Below are 19,897 nucleotides of genomic sequence, written 5' to 3' on the forward strand. Positions count from 1 at the left end.
CTAATAGTAATGAAATATTGTAAAGTAAAATGTAAACTAAGGTCCTGTCGACTAACACAGCAGAAACTGACAGCATATTCCTGGGGTTGGCAAATGCCTATTAAATGGCTTCTTACCATTTGAATGGCTCTTTCATAGGTCTGATAATAGCTCTGGCAGGTTTTTTCAGTTTTAAATTAACTAGATCCTCTCCAGAGGAATCAGAGCCACAGAAAAGGGATAGGAAGAGGCAGATAGATGGACATTAAGACCCAGTGGTATCCCAAATTTTCATGCCCTACACAGCTGCATATTGATAAGGCCAGCTCTGTTTCTAGGCCAGCCACTGTTGGCCAATAGTGTAAATGACATGTGAATGGCTACAAATTTTTGCTTCACTATTGTTATCTATTGATTGTAACAATTTATGTTCATTTCTTGGCCTCGATCAATACATAAGTTGCCGTGCTTTGCTCCATTTTAGTTCTTTTGCCAAGCTGCTGTGGGTTTTAACCTAGGGGTAGAGACAGTTGATTTGGACTGAAGAGGTATAGCAGGTTTTTGAAAACCTGTCTCAAGCCTTCTGTTAGATCCAATCCCAGCCTTATTTTAATCCCAGGATACCCATAGTGATTCAAATTGATGCAAGCTAGTCTGGACGTTCCCCTGTCGACATCAAAGCCCTTTGTCTTGGAATGAGGTTTACCGGGGCTGCCGACAAAGGGCTTTGATGTTGACAGGGGGAATGTCAAGACTAGCGCGTGAGCCAACAAACAGCTGATCAGCTGTTTGTCGGCTCAGCGCGGCAGCCATGTAAATTTAAATGAAGCCGCGATCATTTAAATCGCGGCTTCATTTGCCTTTGCTGAACAAACAAATCTATATGCCTCTGCCGACAGAGGCATGTAGTTTAGACGTACCCCTGATGTCTGATTTGTCTCATTTAGTCTTTTGAGTAGGGACGGTATGGTTTGGCTGATGTGCATGGCAGAGAGGCAGTGCTGGGACATGATGGCATATATCACATTAGCAGAAGCTCAGGTGAATGAGCCTCTGATTATGTGGCTGATGTGGTTAGATCTAGTGATGGTGTTGCTTGAGTAGATGGGTGGGCAGAATTGGCAATGGGGTTTGTTGTAGGGATTGGTTCCTGGGTTAGTGTTTCCGCGGTGTGGTGTATAATTGGTGGTAAATATGTGTTTCAGGTTGGGGATTGTCTGTAAGTGAGGACTGCCTGCCTCCCAAGGTCTGTAAAAGTGAGGACATCTCAAAAGAGCTCATGTCTTACCTAACCACTTTATTTGAAATGTGTGGCCTTCCAGGGTGCCTGTTTCAGCTATGGGACATCTTTCATATCAAGGGATTTTGAAGGCTTTCTGATGAATATTTGTACAGGTACATTATAAATCTGATGTGGACCAGTTCTAGGGAAATCTGATAGTGGAGAGAGTGTGTGGGAGTCTGAAGAAGTATATAATTTGCATATGGATGAACATCAATATGCTCTTCCCTATTGCTCTAAATCATGCTTTATATGTTATGCAGTGCATACCTCCTGAAAAACACTGGAGTAATCCTATTCCATCAGCTCTTCAGCATCCCTATGACGACCAAGTTGTGTATGCTGATGGAAAAGATTCGATTCACCTCTTCTCCATACTTGAAGCCGACTGATGTTACTAGGAAATATGTGAGTTTCAATAAACGTGAAGTTTTACAAATTCTATCCTAAAGAAGCAGTGTTAGGTGAGAGACTGGAAGAATTTCTGATAGTTATGACTTGATCTTGTGAGCTGCGGGGTATGGCATGCAGAAAGGGCACTTACCCCAGAGAGAACACTGTACACGATACACTGCTCCTGGGAGGAGAACAGACAGGGAAGAAGATGCTCCTTCTCTGTATGATGATGTCATGTGGCCAATAGAAGAAGTCACCCCACGGCGACAGCACATACCTCCTGTACTGAATAAGAGGTTTGACCTACAGCCCCAGGGTCACTAAAGGCCCCTGGCAAAGTACTACTGAACTTTTGGGGAAGGTAGTAGGAAATTGTGATGACTGGCGTGTGTTGCATTCCTGCCCCCATTTCCTGGTTCCTGCTCCTTGAACTCAGTGTTCCAGTTTCTGTTTCCATGGGTGGGTGTGGAGCATTGGGAGTATGCAGCTATTTACAATCAGCTGTTGCATAGCTGCCTTTCAGACTGCTATTGTGTTTTGTTGAGTCTGTTGCTGATTTAACTGGTTCACTGTTATTACACATTTTGATTGACAACGCACCTGCAAGTGTGGCTTTGTTTTTGTGGCACTTTGGTATTGCTGTTCTCAGGCACACCTGAGCATGACAGAGGGCGTATAGCACAGTTGCAATTATTTTGTGTATTACTTGATAGGCAAATGATTTCAGTTGTACTCCCCATGACATGATCTGTGCAGAACTGCTATCTGTGCTCAGCTCCATAGCTGTTTGAAATCTGGTGATGTTCTCTTTCTAGTTTGGGCCACTGCGTGAGCTTATCAAACTGCATAGCGTGTAGAGGACAGAATCCAAAGTCTGAATTTTCTTTTTCATTTATTTATGCTCATTCAGAATGAATCATCCCCGGACACCATGTCATGTGGCAGTAACAAAGAGCCAAAGAATTGCTTTGTCTAACACTGAACAAGCAGCTGTGTAGGAAAAAAGAAAACAGTGTTCTCTTAAAGCTGTCCTGAGGCTTTGTACTTCACTGTTGAGTTTCTACCTGTTGAGTTTCTACCTAGAATGTTTCTCAGCTCCCTCCAACCTGGTTTCCTACTGGTTTAAAGAAACAGGACACACCCATTAATGTAGTTGTTAAATTAATGTGGTCGCCGATGCATAGAAAAGGTGGATTGATTCCAAAGCAGAAAATGGTAAAACAAAATGGCTGAAAACTAAAGGAGTCTGTTTAATTAATCTTCTGTGCCAAATCAACACCAGCACTGGTATATACCTGGCCTAGGCAGGGTAGGCACCAGACAGCATTCAAGTGACCACTAGATCCACTGCTCTTCCCTCTTGCTGAGTGACTGCAGAAGGCAGCTGTTGCCAAAGAATGTTATTGTGAAGGCACCAGTTTATAAACTGGCAAGGTGCAGTCTCCTTTCATAGAAAGTTCGCATGCAAATTGGTCAACTCAGAACATAGCCTAGGAGTACTTTTGGATTCCTCCCTGACACGGAGCTCTCACATCACAATCGCATGAGTAATGCTTTGTACCGTCCCCAGTTGGTGAAGATAGTCTGCGCCTTTCTGGTAGACAAAGCTCTGGCCTCAGTTATTTATTTTTCTGTCACCTGTTGGCTGAGTGACAGCAATGCAATATACCTGGGGCATGAAACTGTCAGCAATCCGAAACTTCAACTAGCATAAAACTCTGCAGTACCTCTCCTCAGCACTTCAGGCTACTGCTGCCTTCTACACTGGCTTCCCTTAGAATTGTGACTGAAATTTAAGGCCTCTGGACTTATATTCAAAGTGCTCCATGGGCCCGAGATACCTAAAGGCCCTCTGAAACTCAAAGATGAAGACTGTGGCTAACAACTTTGCACTTCTAGCACAATGAAACTCTCAAAAACAAGAATAAAGCTTGTCTTCATGAAAGGTGTGGTCTAAGACTGTGGCACAAGTTTCCCCCTGTCATGAACTAATGACTAATACAAACCTCACTGTCTTCCATACCAAGTGCAAGGTGTATTTATTTGACCCTGCATTCCTTAATACCAGCACATAGGAACAGGCATATTTATGTAACAAAAATAAAAACCACACACCCTATCATAACAAATGCTTAACTGCACATGCTTATCTCTCTGGAGGAGACAATGAGAGAACAATCAGCACATGATACTACTGGAAGGTACTCAGAGACTGTGGTGATGAGCACGGTGTGAAAAAAAGAATAGAATTTTAGACCATAAAGCTAAGTTGTTTTGTGGATCTTAGTTTCACAGCTGAGTGGCTCATAAGATTATTATGGAAAAAGGCCTACTTCTTCGAGGCCATTCTGGCTAACTCACAAATCACTGCTAAGACAAAGACTGCATTCCTCTGAATTCTTCAGACACAAATAAATACCTGGTGAGATTGATTTGCCTTGTTAGTTTATGAGATTGGAATGAGCTTTCCATTTCACCACCCACCTTCCACCTTCTCATGCGCAAGTGCTACAGACATCTTTTGACAAACACAATTGACGGCCATAAATCACATTCTTATAAAAATCAGTTTTAGGATCCCCACTGAAGCCATTGTTTATTTTCATTTTTCTTTTTAAAAGATAGTCCATTCATTATACTCATTAAGATCCAGATCCCATTACTGGCCATATCCATGTAAATCCACAATAATGTTATTAACTTCAGTGACTGAGATCAGAATTTAACTTTTAGCATATCTCTACTTCCCCTTCAAAAAATTCCACTTTTATTATAAGATGCAGCTGATTTTGAGGGTACTTTGATGGCAAAAGTTTCCTAGTCTATATGGGTCTGTCTACACTACAGTGTTATTTAGTGTTATCTACACACAAAATGCATTTCGAAATAGCATTTTGCTATTTTGAAATAGCGCATTCATACCAAGTGGACTCTGAATCACATTTAAGGCTGGCCGGAACCAGTTCCAGCAGGACACCAGGTCAGGACTTACTGTGTGGGGCTGTGCTTAAAGGGACCTCCTGAACAGCCAGTTCTCAGGTTTCCCTGCTTGCTTGTCTACCTCGATGAGAAACAGAAAAGCATTTTGTCTCTGTGAACTCTGGTTGCCCTCACTCAGGACACCACAGCACTCTGCAACATGGAGCCAGAGCTGCCCCTGAGCACTCTGGTGCTTCTCTTGGACGCGTTGCTGCGAGCTTGGCTTCACTTTCTGCAGGCTGCCATCTGGGAGGTCCATCGGGGGGGGGGGGGGGAGAGGGGCAGGAGGGGGCTGTCAGTATCCAGGAGGCCCTGCAGGAGAGCTTCCACCCTGAGGAGCACGAAAAGCCTCCCAGGTCTGCCCCACTGAGGGCTTGTGCCTCATTCCTCACTCACGTCCATCCACTTACCCCTCCCTAGCCCCCTTCCTGATGTCAAATAAAATACATGTATTTTCATGAACACAAACTCTCTTTATTTAACAAAACTTGGGAGGAGGGAATGAAACTGGTGAGACTGGGGAAAGGAGGCAGAAGAGGGGAGAAGAGTGGGTCAGAGAGGGGAGGGTGAAACCTGGGAGGAGGGAGCTGGAAGGGGGAAGCAAGGGGAAGAAGGGGGAGGGGAAGCTCAGGGCTCAGCGGTGGGGGTCTCGCCGGACCAACTTCATCGTAGTGCAAACCTGCTCCTAGGTTCACATGTGGCCTTTGGTGGCCAGGCTGGCAGCTATCCTGCCATAGACGGCCGCGTTCCTCCGTCTAGTGTGGAGTTCATGGACATTGGGGGCACCCCCCCCCAAACCTGAATAAGGTCCATGATCTCCACCCTGGACCAGGAAGCCACCCACCTTCTCTGGGTCCTGGCAGGCTCCTGGGAGCTGGCAGACTGCTCCTGGGGAGCGGTGGAGGGCTGGATGCCAGTGGCTTGCTGGCTCATGTTTTGGGGCCACTGGGTCAGGGACAGTGACTGCTTGCTCGGGGCTGGCAGGCTTGGAGCTGGCACAGGCACTGTGGCCAGAGTCTACCCCTTTAAGGGCTCCGGGGAGGGGAGTAGGGAATGGAGTGTTCTTGGTTGAGGCTGGAGTGGCCACCAGGGAACCCTGGGAAGGCTGGAAGACCCCTATTTTGAAATAAGTGTCTACACAGCACTTATTTCAAAATAGCTATTTCGAATTTGGAGTTATTCCTCGTAGAATGAGGTTTACCAAATTCGAAATAAGCGGTTTGGCTGTGTAGACACTAGTACAGTCATTTTGAAATAAGGGCTATTATTTCAAAATAACTTTGCTGTGTAGATATACTCTATGAGAAGAATGTGTTCATAAATTTAGACTTAAATGACCATAGCAGTTAGAGGATGGGAAAAATATTTAACCACAGTCCATTCCTATGCAAGCATAGGATTCAGTTCTACTTTCGAAGATATATGATTCATTAAAGTAAACTGATAAGAACACACACTAGTTTTAAGATTTCCCCCTCTGATGAGTAATCATGAGGAAGGCTGTGAGTTTGTCACAGAGGTCATGGAAGTCATGGATTCCGTGAATTTCCTGGAACTCTGTGACTTCTGAAGTGGCTGGTGCAGCAGGCCCAGGGGCCACTTGCACAGAACAAGCATCTCTGTGTCAGCCACACCAGCTGTTGCCTGCACAGTCTTGCGTGACCATGACCCGCCCCCTTCTCCCAGCAGCAGGGGTTTAGGTGTGGGAAGGGGCTAAGGGATGGGGTGTGTGAAAGAGTGTGGGCTCTGGGCATTGCTTTCTTTTGGGGGCTCCCCTGAGCACTCATGGCATCCCTAGTCACCCCATTCCCCCAAATTTAATCAGGGATGTATAGTACCAGTCATGAATAGGTCTGACTGGTACTATATATCCCTGATTAAATTTGGGGGAATGGGGTGACCTAGGGGGGCCATGAGTGCTTGGGGGGGGAGGAGGGGGGAGGGAGCTGCCTGTCCATGACTTTTACTAAAAATACTTGTGACTAAAATGTAGCCTTAACCATGATCCACACAATTAGGAGATACATAGAAATGACATTGTATAATCCTATCTACCTGTCTCTACACACACACTTTTTATCATCTGTTAATAAGAATAAGGACGGATGAGATTGGAGAGATTAAGATAATCTAGGAATGGCTCAAAAAGTAAATGAATATTTTGCCTTGAGTTTTAGTAAGAATGATAATATGAGTATGGGCATGAAGGCAGGACACAATGGAAGTGAGGGTATAGAAATGAAAATGACTACCCCCAAGGTGAAAATAAAATGTAAAGAGGTTCATGTGCTCAAAATGGGTACTGGATCATTTCCATCACAGTATACTGAAAGATATGGCACATGAGATTGCGAGTCTGGTAACAAAGATTATTAATAGATATATCTGTTTGGGGTCAATTCCATATGACAGGAGACTAACCAGTGTTGTACTTATATTTAAGAAAGGGGAAATAATTGTTCCGAGCAATTACAGACCTGTTAGTCTGATCTCAGTAGTATTAAAGACTTTAGAACATATTGTGAATGAAAGAATAATTAAATTCCTGGAGGCAAACAGAAAATGCAATCCAAATTCGGCAAGAGTAGATCATGCCCGACTAACCTGATTTTCTTCTTTGAGGAAAAAAAAAAGATTTTGATAGATAAGGGAAATGCAGTAGGTCTAATAGACCTGTACTTTAGTAAAGCATTTGACATGGTATCATACTGGAAATTAATTATATTAGAGAAGATGACAATTGAAAAATAATTGCAAGGTAGATAAGGAACTGGTTAAAGGGGAAAAGGAAAGGGTTGTGTTGAAATGTGTAGAGCCCTGCACAGATACCTTTTTCATAGCTACATCACATTTGGTGGATCATAGTCATCCTTTGATTATCTGACACCCTTTGGTCTCTTTCCTCCTCTGTCACTTCCAACTGATACGCTCACCACTTGTAGTAGAAATTCTTACCATTAGAACCTTAGTTCATGATCTTTCACTTTTGTACTATTGAATTGAATCCCATTTCTGTCACTCCAGTCCTCAAGGACATCCAGATTTTCCTGTAAAATGTTTTGATCCTTTTCTGTATTGACAATGCTTCCCGTCTTTGCATCATTAGCAAATTTCATGAGCACACTCCTACATTTTATGCCACGATCATTAATAAAAATACTGGATAAAATTTGTCTTGAAACTGATCTTTGAGGTGCTCCACTAATATTCTCCTTCCAGTCTGATAGTTCACATTTCTAGAGCCCGGCAGATCCACAGATATCTACTTTATATCTGCAGGTGTCCACATATACCGCTGTGGATATCTGCGACTCAATTTTGCAGATATGAATGCAGATAAGGATACAAATTTTGTATTTAGCACCCTGCAAATTTGTGGATATCCATGGGTATCCACATCTGTGGACATGAATGTGGATATCTGTGGCTCATTTATGCAGATGTGGTTGTGACTACAAATTTTGTATCTGTTCAGGGCTCTACACATTTCAGCACAACAGCATTTCAGTATTTTGTAGTCTGTAATACTTTGGTCTCATTTCTATTGTTGGATTTAGTGTGTGGGTGCTGGCTGCTGCTGGTGATCTGGGATATACAGGAAATCAGACTAGAGGAGTGGGGCCAAACTGTGAAGAGTGCCCCTCTGTGAGGGAATGGAAGAATGTCTGGGGAGGGCATAGCAGGGCCTGAGTCAGCTCCCACAGGGAGATGGGGGGGAGGAGAGCACCACCCAGTCCCAATCTGCCCTCAGCCCCACCCCCAACCTTGGCTCTAGCTGTAAGCTCTGACTGCAGCCGGGCCCCAGCTGCAGCCCCCAGCCCCCAGCTTCTGGCTCAGCTGTGGCCTCCACTCCTGGCCCTGCCTGGCTGCAGCCCCAGTCCCAGCCATGGCCCCCTGTTTCCTACCCCAACAGTATCTCTATTCCCAGGCTTGGCGCCCAGCCCTGCTCCCACTCCTGAGCCTGGCTCCAGCTTTAGCCCCAGCCCTGGTCTTGGTCCTCACCCCAACCATGGCTCTGCTCTCTGTCCCAGCTCCCAACTGCAGCTCTCAAAGGGGCACAGGCAAAATACCTTTGGTTAAGAAGAGGTGCCATTTAAAAAGTTTGGAGTCCACTGAACTTGAGAGAAACCATTTCTCTGCACTCACTTTTCTGATAGCACCTTTTCTTTCTGATCATTTCAAGTGCTTCCAGGCAACAACCCAACATCAGTTGGGACAGGAAGATGCATATATTCTTGACGGCAAAAATAAGTTATGGTTCCCTCAGGCCATCAAAACAGAAAAAAGCAGCAAGCACAGCTGGAATGAAAAGGGGAAGTCACCTTTCCTTTTGCCCACCCTCTATTTATTTTGCAAGGTGTCTGTTGGGAGATGCAGGGAGGGGTGGGGGAGATATACAGGATTTCCACTGTAAAGCTTCCTCAGTTTGAAGCCTGGAATAATGTGTGTGGAAAAACAAATGGATTAGCCAGTTAGCCTCTCAATGTAATTGGTTCTGGTTACATAAGAGATTAAAATAAATATATGCATGATAGGCTGCTGTTTGAGGACAATTCCAATAGATGGCAGCACGTGATTCATCCTGGACTGATCTATGTGGAGATGAATATCCCATATAGGGGAAATATATTGAGCAGAAGATGCAATAAAAGGTTCTGTTCTCCTTTAAAGTACATTTAAATGCAAACTGGTCATTCTTTTGAATGAATGTTAGCTATGGAAATATTCTGCAAGACAACAAAAGACTAGATCCCTATGTTTTCCAACAAGAAAATGTGAAGAAGTAAAACAAACCATTGTTAGATTGCCAGCATGAAAGCTTTTTGGACCCTAGAGTTATACACTCTTGAGCTATGGCAGAGCCAGGTTTTCAGAGGGAAAGTAGATGGATGAGGAGTCATGCCCTCATTCACTTGGCAGTGGTGACTCCTGCCTGTGGGGCAGGAGCTAGGGGGCTCCCCACTCCAGGTGTTGTGACATGGCACACAAGGTGGCAGTGCTGTGTGGGTTTGGCTCAGCTGCCCCTCCATCATGATGGAAAGACAGCTGGGCCAAATTCAAGTGAGTGGCATTGGACATGGCCAATGAGGTCACAGTGCCAAACAACCCCATGCGCCAACTTGAAATAGCAAGAGTGAAAAGGTGAGTCCAACCCCTCTAGACAGGAGCTACTGTTGCCCGGTGTGAGCTGGGGGGCTCATTCTCCAGCCCTGAAATGGCATCACCTAGACATCTAAAGGCTCTGGCTTGCCTGGATCCGGCCCTCAAAGTTCAGAGCATTGGGGAGCCTATGGTGGCATTCCAGCCTCCCTACTGCCCCACCACAGGGCAGGAGCACACAAAATCTAGTAGGCTGGGCCCCTCTGGGCTCTGGTGTGCAAGGGGAATGTGGGGAGTGTCTCTCTCCTCAGCTGGGAGCCTGGGGGCCATGTCAGTGAGAGTTGGGGGTTTTTTGCTTCTCACTTGTGTGCAGTCCCCAACTACTTTTTCTGAGAGTTAGTGGTCCCTGACCCAAAAAGGGTTCCCCACCCTGGTATAGAGTGTAAGTGAGCAAAGGTAAATGCACCGTTGACACTGGATAGACATCAGTGAGAACAGAATATGGCTTTGTTGCTTTCTCCTACTCTCTAGCTGTATTTGTTTGCTGCTGTCTTAGTCATGCAGTGCTGCTGCCGTCCTCTGAGCACCTGCTGAGTCTTTATTTGCTACTTCCTCCAGTACACTAGAAAGCTGCCATCTTGTCACTTCATAATGAAGCATCCCCAGTGCTTGTGTGGGTGCACAGCAGGGGAAGAGGGAAGGATGGGAGGAATGGAGCTTTCATCCCTCTACTTCCAGCAAGGGTTCAGGACAAGTGGACTCAGTCCCGCTAGGCTGAATGATCCCAAGCCGCTGTGCTAGCCCACAGAACTAAATGGACATACTAGGGGATTAGGCTTCCTCAGTTTAAGAGCTGATGCTGCTTGCAGACACCCCTCCTGTGCAATGGCACTCTGTAACGGTATGTCTACACTACCACCCTAGTTCGAACTAGGGTGGTAATGTAGGCAACCGGAGTTGCAAATGAAGCCCGGGTTTGAATTTCCCGGGCTTCATTTGCATAAAGCCGGGCGCCACCATTTTTAAATGTCCGCTAGTGCGGACTCCGTGCCGCGCGGCTACACGCGGCACGGACTAGGTAGTTCGGACTAGGCTTCCTAGTCTGAACTACCATTACTCCTCGTTTCACTATTACACGAGGAGTAACGGTAGTTCAGACTAGGAAGCCTAGTCCGAACTATCTAGTCCATGCCGCACGGCTACACGCGGCACGGAGTCCGCACTAGCGGACATTTAAAAATGGTGGCGCCGGCTTTATGCAAATGAAGCCCGGGAAATTCAGATCCCAGGCTTCATTTGCAACTCTGGTTGCCTACATTACCACCCTAGTTCGAACTAGGGTGGTAGTGTAGACATACCCTAAGATATTTAGCAAATCTGCACCACTCCCCACCCCTGTCAAATAGTAAAATATCCAATGGTTCAATGAGAGCAACAGTCTCACCCTTCTAGTGTACCAGGCAGTGACAAATACACAAGCTTGGGCACTCTGGAGCACAGATGTTGAGAGAGGGGACGAGGTATGTGATATTCTATCTGGAGGGAAGCAGAAGTCCCTGTTCTGGGGGGAGAACAAAGGCAGTGCTAAGAAAGGGCAGGTAAGAAAGGCTTGAATTTCAGTCAGTTCCCCACCTTCAGGGCAGGTCTACATTCTGCTCATGTCAATATAACTTATGTTGCTCAGGTATGTGGAAAAAGTCATCACCTGGAGCAAACAAGTTACACTGGCCTGCTCCAGGCATGCTCCAGGCCAGGCCCAAGCAAGATTCCCCCTGCAATTGCAGCTCTGGGCTGCTTCAAGCTATTGCTGGGTGCAGGCACTGGAACAGAGAGTAGGATAGACAGTTTCAATGATCCTTCTTTTGGGTCTCCACATTGTGGAGGTGGAAGCTGCCTTACTTAAGCGTGGAGGGGAAATGAGCTAGACCGCGTTGGGGAGGTGAGCAGAACAGATTGGGACAAAGAGCTTGAGGGAGCCTGGAACTGCACACAGGCAGGGAGGTACAAATGATTTTAAGGCTTTCTTCAATGCATTATATTCAATGTACAGTCAATCACCAAAAAGCTCTTGTGAACTGAGAAAGCTCACGTCAATGAATTAGACATTGTACTTAAAAAAAATAAAATAAAAATCAGCAAATGTAATGTGCGTAGCGTCAACATGCAAAGCAGTCAGTGTAGTTTGGCACACATACCCAGCTTTAGTAAAACATTTTGAGGAGGCCTCATGAGATCAATCGAGAGTCGGAAGCAAACATGCTAAGTTTCAAGGACTGCACTCAAAGCTGTGTTCTGTACATTTCATCAGAAACCTTTCTTTAATGCTGGATGCTCTCACAGAACTGAAGGACTTGTCTGAGATATTACAAGAACGAGAAATTCCCAAAGCAGAAAGCCTAATGAAAATATACATCGAGAGAATCAAGACTAAAACCAGACCCATGAATTCACTCTGAACAAGCCCAGAAGGCTGACCAATCCAGGATGTTCAAAAACAGCAAACCAAATAGCACCGGAAAAAAGCCCCAGAATCAGCTTCTTTGGATTCATTCATGCAGTTGCTGACAACACAAGGACAAAAATTCACAATGCCTCAAACAAAGTTAATCAAAGGACACATGAAGAAAGGGCTTGTGATTATATTAACTTAATCAACAATTTATCAGTTTTGAATCCTGAAACATTGTCAAGAGAATCCAGGGAATCTCTACTGTGGAGGAAAGGAAGTAAGAACACTGGCTAATCAACTGAGAATAAATCAACAGGAAACACACTCAAGGTTTCTGAAGGAAAAAACATTCCTGAAAGACTTAAAAAAACCCTTGTCCTTGCAGTAGACATCCTTGCTGCAAGCAAAAGGGAATTTAGTACAATGAATAACATAATTACAGTGAAATGGTCTGTTCTTACTACTCATCATGTAGCGGACTTACTATTTATTTCATGTGTGGGACCTCCTTATGCTCAGTGGAATCCTATGGCATGTGTGAAAAAGTGCAGCACATGTATCTTAAGGCATAGCATCACGAGATTGAGGAGAGCAGTGAGAGAAGCTATATGGGCCAATGTGGGAGTTACTAGAAGGTTATTACAGGATTTTATTCCAATATTAAAGTTTTATTCTAAAGTATCAGTAGTAGCTTTAAGTATCAATCATTCAAAGGGTTCCATGAAGTTACGTGTCTAAGAGTAGAGGTGGAAGGGGAAGGGATGTTTGCAATATGACAGTACACCTGTGAGAAACTTGAAGTTACTTTCATCCCTGATTATAACTGATATTTCTTTCTTGAAGTTGCGCTCTCTAGTCTGTTTGAGAGACACAAGTCATTTCCAGAAGCATTTGCTAACATCTAAGGTGCATACACAAAGATATATTTTCCATTCATCTGCCTCTCCCTTGCAGAATATAAGTAATCACCATTTATGCAAATATTTGTTTCCTAGAGTGCATGGTTGACAGGTGAAGGCCCAGCTAGGGAAGGCAAGCCCAACCCCTACGCTTTCCACCTGAAGCCACACCCCTTTCCCACAGACCACACCCCTTCCACAACCTCCTTCTCCTCCCAAGCCATGCCCCACCCAAACCCTCAAGCCTGATCCTTCCTGGCCACCAAGAAACTGGGGTTGTTGTGCAGTGATTCCAGTCCTCCCAGAAAGCCAGGCAATGTATGTAGTTTTGTGAAGGCAATTCTTTCTCTTGCCTACATTACCCACTGCCCATGTTAGAGTGAACTGATAAAATTATTTTCCCAACCACTATCACAAGGCACCGGTCTTCTCTTACATAGGTCCTTTTGGTTTTAATCTACAGAATGGACCACAATATTTTTCTGACTGCATCCTGACTGCACTAAAGATTTCTCTATTTCTCCATCATTCCAGTCTAGTCCATGGACACTGCCCTCCTTCTACAGTAACACTCATTACAGCATTAAATAAAGTCATCCACTTTGGACCACAATGATCTTCTAGATAAACCACTACTACCTATCAAATGCACAATTACAAAATGGGAAATGACAGGCGATGTTGCAGTACTGCTGAACATGATGTGAGGTAACAGTGATCACAACATGGAATATGAGTCAACAATGTCATGCAGTTGTAAAAAAGGCTAATGTTCTGAGGGGTGTTAACAGAAGTGTTATGCATGAAACAGAGGTAATTGTTTCATTCTGCTTGAGACTTGTGAGTCTTCAGCTGGAGTACTGTGTCCAGTTCTGGGTGCTACACTTTAGGAAAGATGCGGACAAATTTGAGAGTGTCCAGAGAAGAATAAAAATGATAAAAGGTTTAGGCAACCTGACCTGTGGGGAAGTTTTAAAAAAACTGTATGTTTAATCTTGAGAAAAGAAAATTGAGGAGTGAGCTGATAGTTTATTATATTTAGGTTTGGTATTAAGAGGACAATGATCAATTTTTCCTCAGTGTCTGTTGATGATAGGACAGTAAGTAATGGGCTTACTTTACAGCAAGGGAGATTTAGGTTAGATATTAGGGAAAACTTTGTAACTATAGGGGAAATTAAGTGCTTGAAGAGGCTTCCACGGGAGGTTGTGGTAGAAACCCCACTGGCATAGTTAATCCACATCAATGAGAGGTGGTAGTTATGTTGACAGGAGAAGCTCTCACACCAATATAGTTCTGTGTCTACACCAGGGGTGAGGTCACTATAACTATATTACTCAAGGCTGTGGATTTTTCTCACTGCTGAACAGCATAGTTATACCTGTATAAGTCTGTAATGTAGACCTGGCCTGAGTAAGTTTTCCAGATCAGAAGAGCTCTGTGTAATCTCCAAAGCTTGTCTCTGTCCCCACCAGAAGTTGGTCCAATAAAAGATATTCCCTCACCCACCTTGTCAGACTAAATCAGTTTTTATAATCAGGTATAACGCATTAAATTTGTCAGGGACGGATGGATTTCTGGGTACATCTACACTAGCCCCCTAGTTTGAACTAGGGAGGCTAATGAGGGCAACCGAAATTGCTAATGAAGCGTGGGATTTAAATATCCTGTGCTTGATTAGCATACTCCCAGCCAGTCACCATTTTGGAAACTGACTAGCCCAAAGTAACTGCCCGCGTCTACACGCAGCAGAGAAGCAGGATTATGAGATAAACACCTTAGTTGGAATTAACTGTTAGTTCTCGTGGAATGAGGTTTAACAGTTAATTCAAGCTAAGGGGTTTAACTGTTAAATCCCGCACTTCATTAGCAATTTCGGTCACCCTCATTAGCCTCCCTAGTTCGAACTTGGGGCTAGTGTAGACATACCTGCCTTTCTTTTGAAGCCACATTAGGTTGAAGTAAATTCCCACTGAAGGGAAAGGGGAGGTTCCTAACCACAGATCCAGAAAAATATCTGAAGGAATTGTCCATGATGACTAATAGGAAATTCATTTCTCTCAGAACAGAAACAACCCATGGTCACCTCAGAACATTTTACTCACTGTAGTAAATTAACTATGTCAACTCATTTCTCTGGACCTGTTATGCAGGCCTGATTCAGACTTGTCTATGCTTTAAGCATTATAGCGGCACCACTGTAGCACTTCAGCAAAGATACTACCTATGCTGATGAAAGGGGTTCTCCCAAGGTTGTAAGTAATCCACCTCTCCAAGAGTCAGTAGCTACGTCTACGGAAGAATTTTTCCTACCAGTGTCAACACCAGGGACTAGCAGAGGACCTAGCTATCCAAAGGGTTGCTTGTGAAAAGTGCCAGGAATGACACAATATACTCTGTTTATTCAAAGAACAGGTGAAGCATGAGCAGTCACAGAGCAGATTTCCCTAAATCACCTTTCCAGTGTTTCTCCAGCCCAACTTGAATCCTTTGGGATTCAAAGATAACTGCATTCACCCCATTCATGTTCCATTCCAGTCCCTGTTATCTGGACATCTGAAAGAACATTATTTCACAGAATCCATTTCACCGTAAGCCAAATCTCACTTTTGTCAATGATAAACTAGACTACTTCAGAACAGGTGTTTAGAAGCAGCAGTATCAACATTTAATATGGAGGCAGTGTTGAGTGAAATTACCTAATTTACTGGCTTGTCGTGGCATAGCTGTGGTTTGCATTTGGTTTACCCCAGTTGGAGGTAATGTTTGACAATGTATTTCACTGCATCTCCATCATCAGGAGATGTGGGTAGTAGCTGTAATGCTGTTTCATACTTAGGGAATGCTAGAGCAGATGACCTTGATTCTGATTAAGGGAAACACATTTTCCAAGAGTGGGTGTGGGAGTAGAGCTACACAGGCAAGTTTCTGATGCGTTTTTCTCTGATTGGCAATCAGGTTGGTGTGGGACAGTGTCCCAATCTTATCCAGTCCTCCTCTGTTTTTTCCTAACTATGAAAAACTCAGAGGGGGACCATCACATCAGACACTCGACTGGCCCTGCCAGTGTCAGATGCATTACAAAATTAGAATGATGAGGAAGACAATACAAGATCCCCAAACTAGATGTTCCATTACTGCTGGCAATGCAGGATACAGTGGAGATGCTATGAGTCAGTTGATTGAAACAAAATTAATTGTATGATCTTCACAATGGACACAAATCCTACCTACTTCCAAACCATGCAATCCTCCTGTACCCAAATCCTTATCAAGGAATTGACAATGCACATGGTCTATCCCTGGGTGAACAGAGAGACCAATGGAAAACAGTCATCCACATGAATGCTGCTACAGTGATATCATCATAATTGCATTCTTTGCCTTGAAAAGTCAATGTGAGAAAACTCTCCATGGAGGAATAAAATAATTGAGTTTTCAAGACATTAACATTCTTGTCACGTGATAGTCCAACATGTTAGGCAGCCAGATCACAAATTCTGTCTCTTTTCTATATTTACTACATAATTTTGCAAGTCTGGAACTTCCACGCAGATAAGAAAGAAAATTAGAGGTGATATGTATTAGAGCAAAATTTATTTCATTGTAATGTTTTTAAATGACTAGATCATTATCATCTACATTAGAGGGGAAAACATTAAGAATGAAATCCTGGATTTATTGAACTTTATTTAATTAATTGAAATCTATGGCCAAAATTAATTGACTTCAGTAAGACCAGGATCTCACCTTAAAAATCTCTGTAAACTTTGATTTTCAGTCTGCTATTTAGGAGTTCAGTTTCAGTTCATTTTGTTCTGTCTTGTCTTTGGGATTTTTGCCGTTTACTCAGCCTTTATTTACAAGAATCTTGAATTTCTTAAGAATTTTATTTGGAAATACTGTAATGTGGTTTATGAGGAAGGATGAGTTTATTTTTGTATGCCCACCTCCTGTGTCTTAAAGATGTATTTCCTTCCACAAGAGAACAAAGGACAGGAGCTAGAAAGTCCTTTTCCAAAAATTTCCCACAAAAGGAGGAGAAGTAAAAAGAAAAAGAGAACAAAACAGAAAAATTTTTTTTTTAAAGGTTATAAGAAAAGGTGGAGAAATAGAACTAGCGTGATGGGATTTTAATCCATGAACAGGCCATGAACATAGCATAGGTGCTATGATAGACAAATATATGGATGACAATGACAATAATTATAATAATAGCAGTGATAAAGGGGAATTACAGGGGCAAATGTAAAAAAGTTTTATTTGAATGAGAGAGCAACTTTTCTACTTTCCACTGCTGAGACTGTTTTCATTAGTAAAATTGCTATGCTTGAACAAATTTGTGAAATTTTGCAAAAATTTTGCCCCAAATCTGGTTTTGGGCAATAGTTCCAGAGGAAAACATTGACAATTTAACATAACTGTAACAAGGAAACTCTCAGTGGTGGATTTCCCATCCCTAATAGAGGAGGTGGATTAAATACAGCAATGAGAGAATCCTTGCATGTTTATTTCTACTTTCTTTATAGTCTTTCAGGAACGTTTTTATACAGATGGAAAGAGATGACAGACTGTTTTGTCCATGGAACAATCATTCTAGAGTATATCAATAATCAACAAGCCAATGTAAAATTATGTATGCATTTTCAGTGGCCTCCTTAAGAAACAAGAAGTGGAATTCCCCCATGTAGCAGCCAGCGGGAAAGCATTCATTTCTGCATGTGCATGCATCTTCATCTGTGCATGCAAAGTTACATTTTCAAACTGAAACGACTGCACATAAACTGGAGAGAAGGAAGTCTGATTTATTGATACTTTAATTTCATGTTGTAAAAGTCAGTATCCTGATTATTAAGGGCTCTGCCTCAAGATGTTTGAACACATAGAGTTGGCAGTAACAGTACTGTAAAAAGTTCTCCAACATTTAATCTCATTTTGTCCAGCTTCTTCTATTATGCTCCTTTTTCAAACCCAACATGAACATCTTATTGGGCTTTGACACAACCTGAAAAGTTTTTTAAGCTAACATATTTCCTTAACAATATTATCTTTGATTAAAACTAATTTTTCATCAGGAAAATTTTTCACTTGAAGCATTTTGACCTGCTCTGTTACCAGGTTTGTGTCCTTTCCCTCTAGGAACACACCTACCTATAATTAAATTACTCTCGATTCTCAATAGGAGTTTCTTGAAAGAATGCTTCCAGGCTCTATGGGCTTGTTTTAACAGAGGCGGACATTGACGCTATGGCAGTTGATTTTCCGGCATTTGTTTTAGTGGGCCTAGTAAAAGCTCGCTAAATCCAATGCTGATGGTACCCTCATTGACCGCAGTACTCCTTGCAGTCACAAGGAAAGTTGATGGGAGCATTTCTTGTCGACCTGCTGTTGTGAGGCTACCCCAGAAAATGATGGAATAAATTGCCTAAGGGGGTTGTGGAATCTCCATCGTTGGAAATATTTAAGAACAGATTAGACAGACACCTGTCAGGAATGATCTAGGCAGTGCTTGGTCCTGCCGTGAGGGCAGGGGACTGAACTCGATGACCTCTCGAGGTGCCTTCCAGGTCTAGTGTTCTATGATGTAAGGTACATCAACTCCAGCTATGCCATTGTCATAGCCGGAATTGCATATCTTTCATTGATTTTCTCCACCAGTGCAGACCTGGTCTGTGAGAGATCAAACCACTCTCTCAACCACCATAAGGTTCATCAGCTCCGTTTGTTTGGAGTAAACGGACATTTAATGGCAGATCCACCGGGGTGTATTTTATTACAATTACAAACAGTTCCGTATCCATCTGCCTTTCACAGTCAAACCAATACTTCATCGTCCCATCCTGCTGCTCTGACCACACCATTACCCTCCCTGCATGCTACCCTGACTCCCTCTTGTTCCACAAGCTTTTTCATTCTCATCTTCATGGCCCTGCACTCCTCCACTCAGCCTACAGCTGTGATCTAATTTCCTCCTGCTTCTGCAATGTGGTTCCTCCCAAACCTCCCTCTCTTAAACTGCTGTTCTTATGTCCTTCTCCCACTCTTTATAACATGCCTTCTTTCATTCTGTCACCTATCTTTGGAACAGCACTCCCCTCTTGTGCACAAAGCAACATCATTCTCTTCTATTCCTTTTGTCAAAACTTCCACTGCTCACTGCCTTCCAATATTTCACAGTGATGTCTGTTCCCACAGACACTGAAACTATTACTCGGTATATCACATATACACTCAGATATAGTGTATGTTCCTTGAAGCAACCACCTTGCTTTTTCTGTGTTCTGTAAGGACCGTATTTACCTTTGGCACTATATAAGTAATGCCTAATAATAATAGTGATAGAAATTATAACTCACTTGGTTAGGTCCAATAATGGTATCAGCAGAGTGAATAACAATAATAATAATAATAATAATAATAATAATAATAGTGATAGAAATGTAGCCGTGTTTGTCTGGTGTAGCTGAAACAAAGTACAGGACTATGTAGCACTTTAAAGACTAACAAGATGGTTTATTAGGTGATGAGCTTTCGTGGGCCAGACCCACTTCCTCAGATCAAATAGTGGATCGTGCACAACTATATGATTAATGATAAAAGGTAAACTTCTGTTCCTTGCTATGCACCATGTCTGACAGAAGCATGGTTCCAGATTATTGTCACGAGCATGGAGAGTACACATACCTGATCCTGCAATATTTCTAGATCTGCAAGGGATGCCATGGGAAATGTGCCAATTCCTTGGAGGCTAGAGGGCCGTGTAACACAGAAGGAAACAATTTAAGGTGGATGATGGTATTCACAGAGCAACTG

Source organism: Pelodiscus sinensis, chromosome 3 (assembly GCF_049634645.1).
Source record: "Pelodiscus sinensis isolate JC-2024 chromosome 3, ASM4963464v1, whole genome shotgun sequence".
NCBI classification, from domain to species: Eukaryota; Metazoa; Chordata; order Testudines; family Trionychidae; genus Pelodiscus; species Pelodiscus sinensis.